This window comes from Capricornis sumatraensis, chromosome 6 (assembly GCF_032405125.1).
Source record: "Capricornis sumatraensis isolate serow.1 chromosome 6, serow.2, whole genome shotgun sequence".
In the NCBI taxonomy this organism is placed as follows: Eukaryota; Metazoa; Chordata; class Mammalia; order Artiodactyla; family Bovidae; genus Capricornis; species Capricornis sumatraensis.
Genome location: NC_091074.1, coordinates 13833147 through 13848485, shown reverse-complemented (window position 1 = coordinate 13848485; position 15339 = coordinate 13833147). Strand labels below are relative to the sequence as shown.

The 15339-nt window shown below is 45.5% G+C and overlaps 1 protein-coding gene and 1 non-coding gene across 5 annotated transcripts in view; both read right to left on the bottom strand.

The window, feature by feature from the left end:
• The window catches only part of GALNT7 (polypeptide N-acetylgalactosaminyltransferase 7), a 138982-nt gene that overhangs the window by 32247 nt on the left and 91396 nt on the right, over positions 1-15339 (bottom strand). The gene's annotated exons all lie outside the window — the stretch shown is intronic.
• TRNAG-CCC (transfer RNA glycine (anticodon CCC)) lies at positions 6497-6569 on the bottom strand. Its single transcript has one exon. It is a non-coding gene; the product is annotated as a tRNA-Gly (tRNA).

Here is a 15339-nt window from a genome sequence, read left to right as displayed (position 1 = left end):
GCTCTGCTGACTTCCCGTTGGGAGAGGAAGCTGCTGGGCAGGGCGCACAGAGTCAGAGCCGGTGACGATGCAAAACCTGGACCAGAAGACAGAGCTGGAAGAAGCAGCCTGTGCTCAAGTCATACTGTCTGTTCTGCAGCATCTCTCTTGCTTTACTGCCATAGAGTCACGGTAAGTTTTAAGAAGCAGGACGGACGGAAACACGAGGCCACGCTGAAAAGGGAGCATTCTGTGATAGACTTGTGAGTGATTTCTCTTTTCTGGCACTCTATTTTCCAAGAGACCTTAATGGCCCTGTGACATCCAGGGCACCGTGCTCCAGGGTGAGTTATCACAGACCTGCTCTGGCCACACATGCTCATGTTCAGATCACTGGTTTGCAGGGATTCAAGCTGCAGCGTTTTGTTTTTTTAATTTATTTTATTGAAGTAGAGTTGATTTACGATGTTGCGTTAATGTCTACTGTACAGTAAAGTGATTCAGATTTATATGCATGTGTGCTAAGCCTCTCATTCACGTCTGACTCTTTGCGACCCTATGGGCAGTAGCCCGCCAGACTCTTCTGTCCATGGGATTCTACAGGCAACAATACTACAGTGGGTTGCTGTGCCCTCCTCTAGGGGACCTTCTCAACCCAGGAACTGAACCCGCATCTTGTGTGTTTCCTGCATTGCTGGTGGATTCTTTACTGCTGAGCCACCAGGGAATATGAAATATATCTTTTTCATATCCTTTTCCATTATGGTTTATCATAGGATATTCAATATAGTTCCCTGTGCTATATAGTAGGACTTTGTTTACCCTGTAGTGTTTTTCTTAAAGTAATTTTACAGAATATTTCCATGACAGCTCTGTGGGCCAGGTACTTGTATCAGAAGATAGAAATGAAGAATTTTCTTTCTTCCTTTTTAATTGCCACTTCTGCATGACATGTGGGATCTTAGTTCCCTGACCAGGGATTGATCCCACGCCCCTGAATTGGAAGCACAGAGTCTTAACTACTGGATTCCAGGGAAGTCCCCAGAATGAAGAATTTTCATAGTGACTTTTCTATAACTTAAAAAGCCAAAAATAGATTTCATAACAGAAAAAGACACGCCTATGAGCAATTTTCTTCTGTTTTACATTGTCCCAGCTAGGTTTTTTTTTAACATCTGCAGTTTCATATAAAGCCTTTATGTATTTAGGCTTCATCAATAAATAATATCTAATTCAGCTGACTATGAAAAACCGGTTACAGCTGGAAGGTTGCTTGGCCAGCCTGAGATCTGAGCATCCTGCTGGTTTTGAAAGCTGCCTGCTTCCACTTTCACAACAGGGACTGCTGTACAGACCAAGTTCAGATGTGGGCCCCCTCTCCCATGGATGTCTGGGGATACAAGGAACACAGCTCTTCACTGGCTCCTCTATTCTTATCCCGATGTAAACTAATATATATTACAGGGGCCAACACCTCTCGGACACGGTAACCTCCGGTTGCTGGATGCTACACAAGAAAGGGCGACCCCTTGGGGCACAGGAGCAGCCGGAGGGGGTCTTCATATATATATATATAATTCTTTGCTAATATATTCTTTCTTTTCACTTGGCACATAAAATTGAAGCACGATAAACTATTCTGTATTTAATCATTTTCTCAAAACTCTGCCTCTATTGTCTTGAAGAGTTTTGTATCCCTCTCCTCAGTTATTAGAAACTCTAGGATGGTCTCGTTACTTTTCCTCGATGTTTTCATCAATCTTATCAAGACTGTTCAATCAGTCTTCCCTGGAAGATTAAAATTAAAACAGTACTACACTGCTATATTTAAAATGGATAATCAACAAGGACCCACTGTATATAGCACAGGGAACTCTGCTCAATGTCATGTGGCAGCCTGGACAGGAGGAGTTTGGGGGAAAATGGATACAAGTATTAGTATGTGTATGACTGAATATGTGGTCTTCTCCAGCACCACAATTTGAAAGCATCAGTTCTTCAGCGCTCAGCCTTCTTTATGGTCCAACTCTCACATCCGTACATGACTACTGGAAAAATCACAACTTTGACTATATGAACCTTTGCTGACAAACTGATGTCTCTGCTTTTAAATACGCTCTCTATGTTTGTAATAGCTTTCCTTCCGAGAAGCAAGTGTCTTTTGATTTCACGGCTGGGAGGCAAGAAACCAGTGGTCAGAAGGCAGGGTTGATGCTCCTAATCAGTCCAATCTAAATTAAAAAGCACAGGCTGGGCACATGTGCAAGCTTTTAAGACAAGTTCCCCAGTTCCAACCAAGCAGTTGCATCTCAACTTCATTTTCTGGGGCTGAAAGTTGAAGGGCTCAGGTTTATCTCATGTCCAAGTGACAATGTATTGGAGGAAAGGGGGAAATTCTTAGCAGAGCAGAATGAGTTGGACCAGGAATTCTGTAGTTCATCGTGGCTGATTCCTAAGGCAGGAAGCTACAAAACACCACAGCTCTATGTATCTCCCATAACAAACAGCAAGACCATTACCTACAAAGAACCACGGCTCTATGTATCTCATGTAACAAACGGCAAGGCATCCTGTGAGCTCTGGCCCTCTGAAAAGCCTCTATCTGTCCTATTTCCATTTCCACTACCCTCCTCTGGCAGGCAGTTTCCCAGCTTCCCTGCAGGCAGTGGGGGCCAGCTGTCTAGTCCTCACCCACAAGAGTTCAGCAGCCAGTGACCCTCAGACAGTCGGAGCGTGGCTGGAATTCCCATCTCCAAAGAGCCAGAGGCCTCCTGAAGTTACACCGTCGTGGGGCTCCGCAGCGACCTGGGATGGCGCACACAAACCCTGGGGTGGAGACCATGCAGGACGCTCCGAGAACGCCTCCATCTCTGCTGTGCTGTCCCGCCAGTGCTCTGGCTTACTTAGCATCCTGACAAGCCAAGCAAGGGTGGAGGGCATGCTCTACGCTCAGAAGTGCTCTTGGGAAGGATCTCACAGGTGGCAGGTGCCAGAGCGACTCCACAGGGTGACTCTGTCCCTATGTGGAGGACACCAAGCAGGGGGCACCAGGAATCTCAGGTTTTGGGAGCACTGGCTGGTGGGCCTGCAGGAGGAGTCCATGAAGATTCTTTCTCAAGGGAACTGGGAAAAATTTGAGGGAGTTAAATCCTAGCACCGTGGATCATGTTTGAGACAAATAAGTGGTATTTTTCCTCTTTAGTTCAGTTCAGTTCAGTTCAGTCTCTCAGCTATGTCTGACTCTCTGCGACCCCATGAATCGCAGCACGCCATGCCTCCCTGTCCATCACCAACTCCAGGAGTTCACTCAGACTCATGTCCATCGAGTCGGTGATGCCATCCAGCCATCTCGTCCTCTGTCGTCCTCTTCTCCTCCTGCCCCCAATCCCTCCCAGCATCACAGTCTTTTCCAATGAGTCAACTCTTCACATGGGGTGGCCAAAGTACTGGAGTTTCAGCTTCAGCATCATTCCCTCCAAAGAACACCCAGGACTGATCTCCTTTACAATGGACTGGTTGGAGCTCCTTGCAGTCCAAGGGACTCTCAAGAGTCTTCTCCAACACCACAGTTCAAAACCATCAATTCTTCGGTGCTCAGCTTTCTTCACAGTCCAACTCTCACATCCATACATGACCACTGGAAAAACCATAGCCTTGATTAGACAGACCTTTGTTGGCAAAGTAATGTCTCTACTTTTGAATATGCTATCTAGGTTGGCCGTAACTTTCCTTCCAAAGAGTAAGCATCTTTTAATTTCATGGCTGCAGACACCATCTGCAGTGATTTTGGAGCCCCCAAAAATAACGTCTGACACTGTTTCCACTGTTTCCCCATCTATTTCCCATGAAATGATGGGACCGGATGCCATGATCTTGGTTTTCTGAATGTTGAGCTTTAAGCCAACTTTTTCACTCTCCTCTTTCACTTTCATCAAGAGGCTTTTTAGTTCCTCTTCACTTTCTGCCATAAGTGCCATTTTTCCTCTTAGTGACCATGATCTCACTTCATCCCAGGCCAGGGAAACGCATTCCTACCAGGCTATATGGTACATACACGGGCACACCTGAATAGTCCTGTCAGGGCTGCACTAGGGTTACACGACTTGCTCAAAGTTACAGCTGGTGACAAGCCAAGATTTAGATGAGAATGCTTTGACTTGAAGATTATTTTCCCTAAACCATAGATTTACTAAGAAATACCCCCAACATCAAGCTTCCCTGCCAGCTCAGACAGTAAAGAATCTGCCTCCAACATGGAAGACCTGGGTTCGATCTCCTGGTTGGGAAGATCCCCTGGGGGAGGGCATGGCAACACACTCCAGTATTCTTGCTTGGGAAATCCCAATGACAGAAGAGCCAGGTGGGCTACAGTCCATAGGGTCGCAAAGAGTTGGACATGACTGAGCAACTAACACACATACACATTCCCCAATATATGCTTAAAAACAAACAGGAAAATGAATTTCTATTTTTGCTCAACACCCAGGGGATACAGGGTGGTGAACAGACGGTGGCACTTAGTTGTATGGATCACTTTCTGCCTGATTCCAGGTCCAAGGGCATCAAGTGTGTCCGGGCACACTAAGAAAGCTGACTCTGTCACTGGGTAGCTGTCTTCAAATGATTTTTTTTTTTTTCTTGAAAAGGAAAACATGCTCGGACAGATGTGTCTACTTAATGATCTGAAATATCAAACCACAATTTAGGGGGAAAAAAAATCTGGCAGGGAATCTTAGTACTGGACATATGTTCTTGTGCATTTCTCTAAAACTCCTTGGGAAATAAGAAAGAACATTTCACAGTGGAAGCCATATGCTTCCAGCTATATTGGACTCTCAGCTCACACAGGAGCTTGCATTCCATGTTCTGACTTAATAGAAGCACCAGTTTAAACACCAATAGATCTGAGCTGAGACAAGCACCGCTACAGGAGTAAGGATCTGGGTGCTATGGCCTGGATATTATGATGCTAAGGGCATCGAACAATGCTGGTTTGCATCTGTAACTTATTAATTTACACTGTGCTTTATTCCACAAAGGACTTCAAGGAGCTTATGAAGACACACAGGATACAACGATATAAAAGTTCAAAATAGAGGAGAGGGAAAAGATGAAGAAAGAAAGCCTGAAGGGAAAACAGAGGAAGGAAAAACAAGGCTTTAAAAGCACATACCAGGGGACTTCCCTGGTGGCCCAGTGGCTAAGACTCTGAGCTCCCAATGCCAGGGACCTGGTTTTGATCCCTGGTCAGGGAACTAGATACCACATGCTGCAACTAAGAGCTCACATGCCACAAACTAAAGATGCCCCATGCTGCAATCAAGACCCGGCACAGCCAAAAATAAAAAGTGCGTACCAGAAGGCCAAGGCATCCTGCATGCACAGTCCTGGAGTGCCATTCACAGAGAAGACCCTCGGACCACATCCACCCCCCTGCCCCCCTGACCTGGACCGCACAGTGGCCTTGCACCCCACCTCAGCTCCATACTGAGAACGGATGGGTCACAATTTGGCTGGAATTTTCCAGCAGTGAAACCTGGTCAGGGCTGTGTTTAACAAACCAGTTGTTCGAAAAAAAGTACAATATACTTGGCGTGCAGACCAGATGGGATTTTTTTCCCCCCTGGGGGGCCTCCTTATGGTGAAGGCAGTGATGAGTCTCCTGGGCTGTTTTCATGGAGGCTGTCAGTGGAGACCAATGGCGTTGTACCAAAACACAAGTCAGTGTAACAGTTGTGTGGAGACCAAGTTGGGAATTTAACTTCAACACTGATTTGAAGATCACACTTTGCAAACATTCCTTAAAATGTTTACTGAGTCATCCCCTGTTCCATGTTTCATCGCTCAGTGAGTGATTATATGCCTTCTCCATGTGCTCCAGTTTCAACAAGGACGTCACCTTGACCATGTGGAGGACTTGTATTTTGAAAGGCAGATTTTGACCCTGGTAATGGCTGAAGAAAAGGTATAAGCTTACAGGGAGGCATGGTAAACTTACTCTGGACTAAGCAAATAGTTTCCCACCAGAGAAGTGTTCGGTGTTGAAGGAGTTATCAATATAGGCTGTAGAACATTTACTTATGGAAGGTCTTAAACACTAGCTTATAGTGATGTTCCTACAGCAAAATGAGGAAATCTACATACATTTTATACAGGGGTTAAGAATTCACCTGCCAATGTAGGGAACATGGGTTCAGTCCCTAGTCTGGGAAGAGTCCATATGCCTCAGTGAATAGCTAGACCTGTGTGCCACAACTACTGAAGCCTGCATGCCCCAGAGCCCATGTTTTGCAACAAGAGAAACCACGGTAATGAGAAGCCTGCCAACCACAACTAGAGAGTAGCCCCCTCTCATTACACCTAGAGTGGAAGCCCAAGCAGCAACGAAGATCCAGCACAGCCAAAAATAAACAGTTTAAAAAAAATCTATTTATTTGGCTGTGCCAGATTTTTACTGTGGCACAAGGGATCTTTAGTTTCAGCATTCGAAATCTTAGTTGCAGCATATGGGATCCAGTTCCCTGACCAGGAATTGAACCTGGGCCCCCTGCATTGGGAGCCAGGAGTCTTAGCCACTGGACCACCAGGGAAGTCCCCAGTATGTTTAGCAGTTTACCGTCATAAACGTACTAAAAAGGCAGGTTGCTTGTTTAGCATGTAGTATAATTGACACATCAGTTCAGTTCAGTTCAGTTGCTCAGTCGTGTCCGACTCTGGGACCCCATGGACTGCAGCATGCCAGGCTTCTCTGTCCATCACCAACTCCCAGAGTCTGCTCAAATTCATGTCCATTGAGTCAGTGATGCCATCCAACCATTTCATCCTCTGTCGTCCCTTTTTCCTCCTGCCCTCAAGCATTCCCAGCATCAAGATCTTTTCCAAGGAGTCAGTTCTTTGCATCAGGTGGCCAAAGTATGGGAGTTTCAGCTTCAGCATCAGTCCTTCCAATGAATATTCAGGACTGATTTCCTTTAGGATGGACTGGTTGGATCTTCTTGCAGTCTAAGGGACTCTCAAGAGTCTTCTCTAACACCATAGTTCACAAGCATCAATTCTTTGGCGCTCAGCTTTCTTTACACTCCAACTCTCACATCCATACATGACTACTGGAAAAACCATAGCCTTGACTAGATAGACCTTTGTTGGCAAAGTAATGTTTCTACTTTTTAATATGCTGTCTAGGTTGGTCATAGCTTTTTTTCCAAGGAGCGAGCGTCTTTTAATTTCATGGCTGCAGTCACCATCTGCAGTGATTTTGGAGCCCCCCCAAAATAGTCTCTCACTATTTCTACTGTCTCCCCATCTATTTCCCATGAAGTGATGGAACTGGATGCCATGATCTTAGTTTTCTGAATGTTGAGTTTTAAGCCAGCTTTTTCACTTTCCTCTTTCACTTTCATCAAGAGGTTCTTTAGTTCTTCTTCACTTTCTGCCATAAGGGTGGTGTCATCTGCATATCTGAGGTTATTGATATTTCTCCCAGCAATCTTGATTCCAGCTTGTGCTTCATCTAGCCTGGCATTTCGCATGATGTACTCTGCATGTAGGTTAAATAAGTAGGGTTACAATATACAACCTTGGCATACTTTTCCTACTTGGGACCAGTCTGTTGTTCCATGTCCAGTTCTGACTGTTTCTTCTTGACCTGCATACAGATTTCTCAGGAGGCAGGTCAGGGGGTCTGGTACTCCCATCTCTTTTAGAATTTTCCACAGGTTGTTGTGCTCCACAGCCAAAGGCTTTGGCATAGTCAATAAAGCAAAAATAGATGTTTTTCTGGAATTCTCTTGCTTTTTCTATGTTGGCAATTTGATCTCTGGTTCCTCTGAGTTTTCTAAATCCAGCTTGAACATCTGGAACTTCACGGTTCATATACTGTTGAAGCCTGGCTTGGAGAATTTTGAGTGTTACTTTGCTTGTATGTGAGACGAGTGCAATTGTGTGGTATTTTGAGCGTTCTTTGGCATTGCCTTTCTTTGGGATTGGAATGAAAACTGACCTTTTCCAGTCTTGCGACCACTGCTGAGTTTTCCAGATTTGCTAGCATATTGAATGAGTTTTCCATATTTGCTAGCAGCACTTTCACAGCATCATCTTCAGGATTTGAAATAGCTCAAATGGAATTCCATCACCTCCACTAGCTTTGTTCATAGTAATGGTTCCTAAGGTCCACTTGACTTCGCATTCCAGGATGTCTGGCTCTAGGTTGGTGAGTGATCATGATCATCTGGGTCATGAAAATCTTTTTTGTATAGTTCTTCTGTGTATTCTTGCCACCTCTTCTTAATATATTCTGCTTCTGATAAGTCCATACCATTTCTGTCCTTTATTGAGCCCATCTTTGCATGAAATGTTCCTCTGGTATCTCCAATTTTCTTGAAGAGATCTCTAGTCTTTCCCATTCTATTGTTTTCCTCTATTTCTTTGCACTGATCACTGAGGAAGGCTTTCTTATCTCTCCTTGCTATTCTTTGGAACTCTGGATCCAAATGGGTATATCTTTCCTTTTCTCCTTTGCCTTTAGGTTCTCTTCTCTTCTTAGTTATTTGTAAGGCCTTGTCAGACAACCATTTTGCCTTTTTGTATTTCTTTTTCTTGGGGATGGTTTTGATCACTGCCTCCTGTACAATGTCAGAAACCTCCATCCATAGTTCTTCAGGCACTCTGTCTATTAGATTTAATCCCTTGAATCTCTCTGTCACTTCCACTGTGTAGTCATAAGGGATTTGGTTTAGGTCATACCTGAATGGCCTAGTGGTCTTCCCTACTTTCTTCAATTTAAGAATGAGTTTGGCAATAAGGAGTTCGTGATCTGAGCCACAGTCAGCTCCCGTTCTTGTTTTTGCTGACTGTATAGAGCTTCTCCATCTTTGGCTGCAAAGAATATAATCAGTCTGATTTTGGTGTTGACCATCTGGTGATGTCCATGCGTAGAGTCTTCTCTTGTGTTGTTAGAAGAAGGTGTTTGCTATGACCAGTGCATTCTCTTGGCAAAACTCTGTTAGCCTTTGCCCTGCTTTGTTTTGTACTCCAAGGCCAAATTTGCCTGTTACTCCAGGTAGCTCTTGACCCACCAGAGAACCACCAGAACTTACACAGGACTGGGGAAACAGACTCTTGGAGGGAACAAACAAAACCTTGTGTGCACCAGAAGTGAGATGAAGTTAGTTATCAGAAGGGTTATGACTCAGAAATGAGATGTTATCATAAGGTAAGTTACATAAAGAAAGCTGAGAACCAGAACTGATGCCCTGGAACTGTGAGAAGACTCTTGAGAGCCCCTTGGGCTGCAAGGAGATCAAACCAGTCAGGGCTGCAAGGAGATCAAACCAGTCAATCCTAAAGGAAATCAACCCTAAATATTCACTGGAAGGACTGATGCTGAAGGTGAAGCTCCAATATTTTGGCCACCTGATGCAGAGTCGACTCACTGGAAAAGACCCTGATGCTGGGAAAGACGGAGGGCAGGAGGAGAAGGAGGCAACAGAGGATGAGATGGTTGGATGGCATCACTGACTCAATGGACATGAATCTGAACAAACTTCAGGAAATAGCGAAGGACAGGGGAGCATGGAGTGCCACAGTCCACTGGGGTCACAGAGAGTCGGACACAACTTATTGACTGAACAAAACCAAGATGTTACTGACAAGGTAAGTTCATTCTTACCCTGAAGAAGGTAGATGCCAGGAAATCTCAAGCCACAGTTTTGGGAAACACTGTAATTCATTAAACTCTGCCAAAGGAACCCAAGGCATGAACACCTCTGAGGTCACAAGTAAGGTGAGTCATCAGCTTGCTGCCTTTTCTCCTTGGAGCCCTGGGTTTCTAGCAGGTCTCCAGGTAGACCACACGCAAGGGAGACAATTACCAGAAAAAGAAAGGGAAAAGGGAAAGGGCAACAGGGACCTCATCTGTGTGTGGTGGCAGCTGATGGAGCAGCGGGGACCAAAGCTGTGGTGGACGGCGGGTAGAGTCAAGGAAATCCTCCTAGGCACGAGGAACGGTTACTGATCCTTCCATCCGGCTGGTCCACTGGGATTCATCCCGCTGAAATAATCTGTGCGGCACTGAGTTGGCAGCTACAAGGAGCATCTGTGTAAAAGCTCCTGCCTGGCTGTGAGGTGATCTTTATTTTCTTGTTTTAAATGTTCTGTTAAAGATACTTCCTCTTTCAAAATATTGAGAAGTAACATTGCTACTTGAGACAACCACAGCCAAACAGAACACCATGTGGCAGCTTCGTAAGCATCAACCCCTTGGGCAAGAGGTCTGCCTGGGCCTCTGTTTCTTTGTTTCTTTTTTTAAAAAAACTTTCTGGCCACATCGTGTGGTATATGGGATCTTAGTTCTCCGACCAGGGATGGAACTTGTGCCTCTTGCAGTGGAAGCCTGGAGTCTTAACCCCTGTTCCACCAGGGAAGTACCCTCTGGTAGCTCTTTTCTAACTAAAACCTTCCCATGAGGGCTTCCCAGTCCTAGAATCCCCCATTCCCCACAGCACGTGCTCTGTGGGCGGCTTTACCTGAATGCATCTATTTTAAGCAAGGGCACATTTTATAAAAACATGACTATTTACACCCATGTGCATTTTGATTCAACAGGAGGATACTGGACAGATTCTCACGTTAAACTGTGGGTGCCACTGTGTTTCACTTCTGCCACGCTTTCCCTCCGGATACTGACTGGTTAGGCCATCAAATTCCATCTGATTACAGAGCCAGCCCTCCCTGGGGTCTCCATCCTGTCGAAGGGGCAGAGCGGGGACAACACAGAACAGGACAGGAACGGTAGGGCAGCTGTCCCTGGAGCAGACATCTGCCCTGACGGGAAAAGGTTGCCATAGAGACAGACGTGACAGCCTGAGAGCTTGGGCAGGGAGCGGGGGAGGGTAAGGAGAAGAGGCCGTCTAGGAGGGTCAGCTGCCAATCTGGGGAGGTTTACAAATCCCAGCGAGAAAGTCAGCTCTTCCACGTGCCAGCAGTGTTTCCAGCATTATCGAAAAAGTATGTCTAATTACCACCAGTTTAGAAATAAAGTATTTCATGTGGTAGAAAAAAATCATACTTCTTCAAAATCCACCCAAGGCCTTAGAAATCAATCCTAGATAATGCGAAGCAGTTTTAAAACAGTTCTAGACGTTCTGAAGCAAATTGAGAGATGTTCAGTTATGCTTCTTAGGGAGTAAAAAGGTTTGTTTTTAAATTCCTTTCAAGGGATTTCCCTGGTGGCCCAGTAGGTTGACTCCAGGCTTCCACAGCAGGGAGCGTGGGTTCAATCCCTGGTTGGGGAACTAAGATCCCACAGGCCACACAGTACAGGCAAAATAAACAAATAAAAGGAGAAGTTTTAAAAAATTCCTCTTAATACTGTAAGGGGAGAAGGCAATGGTACCCCACTCCAGTCCTCTTGCCTGGAAAATCCCATGGATGGAGGAGCCTGGTAGGCTGCAGTCCATGGGGTCGCTAAGAGTCGGACACGACTGAGCAACTTCACTTTCACTTTTCACTTTCATGCATTGGAGAAGGAAATGGCAACCCACTCCAGTGTTCTTGCCTGGAGAATCCCAGGGACGGGGGAGCCTGGTGGGCTGCAGTCTATGGGGTCACAAAGAGTTGGACACGACTGAAGCGACTTAGCAGCAGCAGCAGCAGCAGTACTGTTTAAGTAGATGTCACTGATGTAACACATACGCTGACCCTGGTTCCCACACCCCAAGCCCCTCTGACCTGCCTGGCTATTTGCCCATGCTGCTGGCTCCACATCTGCTGCCCCAGGTGAGCTTCAGAGCAAACACCCCCATGGTGAACTTTCATGTTAAGACCTAAGGCATGAGAGATGAAGCCATCTCTGCAGCTTCCTCATTCCCTAAGATAATAGAAAACCAAAAACCATTTCCCCCCCTACAATTTTTATTCACATAACACTTGTTATCCAAAAAAAAAAAAAGGCTTTTCTTCCCCTAAGCAAGACCTCTGAGGAGCAATTTAATTGAATCCTTTGGCTATACAAAGTCTTGCTTTCTGAAGCTGATGCCAATCTGTTCAGTTTGTCTTCTAGGGAGCAGAGACAAGCGTGCTACTGCCACAGTTTAAAGAAAAGATGTTTGTCTGTATTTACTGCCAGAGTATTCTCCCCTTAATTTTTAAAGATTTATGTGTGATATGACTCATGTCCCTACATACCACCAGTAACAGCACTCTCTGCACCTCTGCAGAACTGTCAAAACTAGTGGCTGTACTCCTAAATGCATTTCATTAGCATTTTGTATTTTCAGATTCTAGAAATATGAATGTGTGCATGCTCAGTCGTGTCTGACTCTTTGCGACCCCACAGACTGTAGCCCATCAGGCTCCTCTGTCCACAGGATTTCCTAGGCAAGAATACTGTAGTGGGTTGCCATGCCCTCCTCCAGGGGATCTTCCCAACCCAGGGATCAAACCAGCGTTTCTTGGTCTTCTGCACTGGCAAGTGGGTTCTTTACCACTAGTGCCTGGGAAGCCCTAGAAATATGCATACATGGATATTACCTTGCTCTCCTCTTCACAGGACTTTTGTAAATAACTTGCCCACAATCAGCTGGGGGGTATGATACTGGATCCCACTTGTATGTGACACCTCCCAGCACCATGTCTGCATACTTTCCTCCTCAACAGCTGTCCATCCCTTCTCCTGCATTATGACAAGTGACTTCATGGCCGTGATCCGTTAGATTGGACTGTGCCCCTCTGAGATGAAGACCGAAGTAAGAACTGAGTGGTTCTTGGGCTTTGTTAATGGGCTACTGGACAGAATTCCAATCACTTCTCTTGAAGAAGAGGGGAGATAAAATCTGAGCATATTAAGTGTTCCTGATAAAAGCTGAGGCTAGTTACTAGGGAATTAAACAGATTCAATGCAGCACCTAACACATAGGTAAGTGAAGCGCTGGAGCTTGAGACTAAGATACCACCACCTTCACCTTGTCACCAGTCCCTTAGAAACTCTGGTTAGGTCTGCTCATTGACAGGGACTATTTCACCACTAAGTCTAATACGCATTCTAAACAGTGCAGAATACCTCCTGGTTCACAGCCCCGGCGCTGACTGCAGCAGCCTTTGTGAGCTTGTCTTGGCCCCACTCCAGCCTCCTTCCTGAGCCCTGTAGCACTAAGACCCTGAAGGAGGTGCCGGCAGGTGGGCGGGGACGAGACAGAAAAGAGAGATGGATGACCCGGTACCCTGAACCACAACGGGACCAATTTATTTCTGTTCTCTGAATGGAACACTTAACAGTCTATGCTTTTAGGTCTTGGCATTTCAAAAAGCCATGATCAGATTTTCTCTCACGTATGAATTAACCAGTAAACATATTTAGTTTATCAGATTACCATTTCCAGCGTTATGAAGATTTGCATTTACTGTAACAGGACACGAGGCACTTTGTTCAATAACTATAGACTAAATATTTCTGTGATTAACCTGTACTCCAAACTACAATATGCAAGAACACAGTAGCTCCTTATTTTTCATGGATTCTGTGTTTGTTAATTTGCTTACTCCTTACAATGTATTTGTAACTCAAAACTAGTACGTGGCACATTTGTTTAAAAGACTTGTTGTTATGTGCACCATTTTCAAAGTCTTTACTGAATTTGTTACAATATTGCTTTGGTCTTATGTTTCAGTTTTTGGCTGCGAGGCATGTGGGATCTTAGCTGCCCAACCAGGGATCTAACCCGCACCCCCTGCACTGGAAGACAAAGTCCTAACCATCGGACCACCAGAGAAGTTAGCTGGGACGTTTTCGTGGTTATTGGAGAGCATGTGCAGAGAGGGGAAATGGGATCAGGTGGACACAAGATGATGCGCTTCCTCTGATACTCCTTTTTAGGGTCTGTTTCGTCCACTTATTTCTCATTTTTGTGCTTTTGGTTGCTGAGCTTGCTGTTTAAAATGGCCCCCTGAGCTTGGGATGCAGTGCTATGTGGGGTTGCTGTGTGGGGTTCCTGCACGTGTGAGGCTGTGCTGAGACTGAGGGGGAAGCGTGTGTGTTACACAGGCTTCTTGCAGGCATGAGTCCCCTGGGCTGCTGGCCGTGAGGTCAATGCTGCGATGCGACAATACACATTAAGTAAGTGTTTAGATAGAAACACACATAAAACGAGGTGATGTACGGACTGGGGATGGAAACGTGCCAGAGGTGTGCAAGAACTAATCCATGTGTTTCCTCCATGAGCAGTGGCTCTGTATTCCTCGCCCAGTGCTCATAAGACTCTACGAGCATCACCACCATGACTGTAGGAACTTCCCTGGCGGAAGTGTTAAGACTGTGCCTTCCAGTGCAAACGGTGCAGGTTTGATCCCTGGTTGGGGACCTAAGATCCCACATGCCACACAGCGCAAAAAAAAAAAAAAAAAAGAACAATCAGAAAACAGAATCAATTTTGTAACAAATTCAATAAAGACTTTGAAAATGGCCCACATCACAAAAGCTCTTAAATAATAAAAAAAGAGAACTGACTGCACATCAAAGTGCAGATGCACAGAAGCTGTGTGTCAGCAATGGGAGCAGTGGCAGTGGCCAGCAATGGGAGCAGTGGCAGTGGCCAGCAATGGGAGCAGTGGCAGTGGCCAGCCGGGAAGTCGGCCACTCTGGCCTGCCCACTACAGAGGGGAAGAGTGGTGGGCGGATTTCTAGTCTGTGGGGAAAAGCTTCTTGCCGCCAAAATAACCTGCAAGGTGTAAGAGGTAGAGGGTGAATTACATTCCCTCCATTAAAATTAGATTTATGCTCTGAAAACAATGATTAGACCAGAGAATAGAACTTTAATCAGTGGAGCCATAAAAAGTCAGGGTAAAAGCTGGGAAAACTCTGTAAAATGTTCAAAGATGCCTTGTATAAAAACGTGCCCTGAATACTGCAGGAAGCCGCCCAAAGAACAGCAAGAGAGACTGAAGAAGAGAGACCTGTAGCACTTAGCAGGGATAGTAACAGAGAAATGGGGCTTCCCTGGTAGCTCAGCGGTAGAGAATATGCCTGCAATGTAAGAGACATGGGTTAGATTCCTGGGTCGGGAAGATCCCCTGGAGAAGGAAGTGGCAATCCTCTCCAGTATTCTTGCCTGCAAAATCCCATGGACAGAGGAGCCTGGTGGGCTACAGTTGATGGGGTCACAAAGAGTCGGACATGATTGAGCTACTAAAAAACAACAACAGAGAAATGAGCCTGTTTCCCTGGCAAGTCTACCCTTTTAAAGGACTGTGTGTTCTCGTGCTTAGATGACAGGATAGGCTCCAGTGATGCTTAGAGTTAGAAGAAATACAGGGTTAAACTGGAAAACAGATGTGTGTTTTTAGAAATTACAAAGGTGTTTATTATTA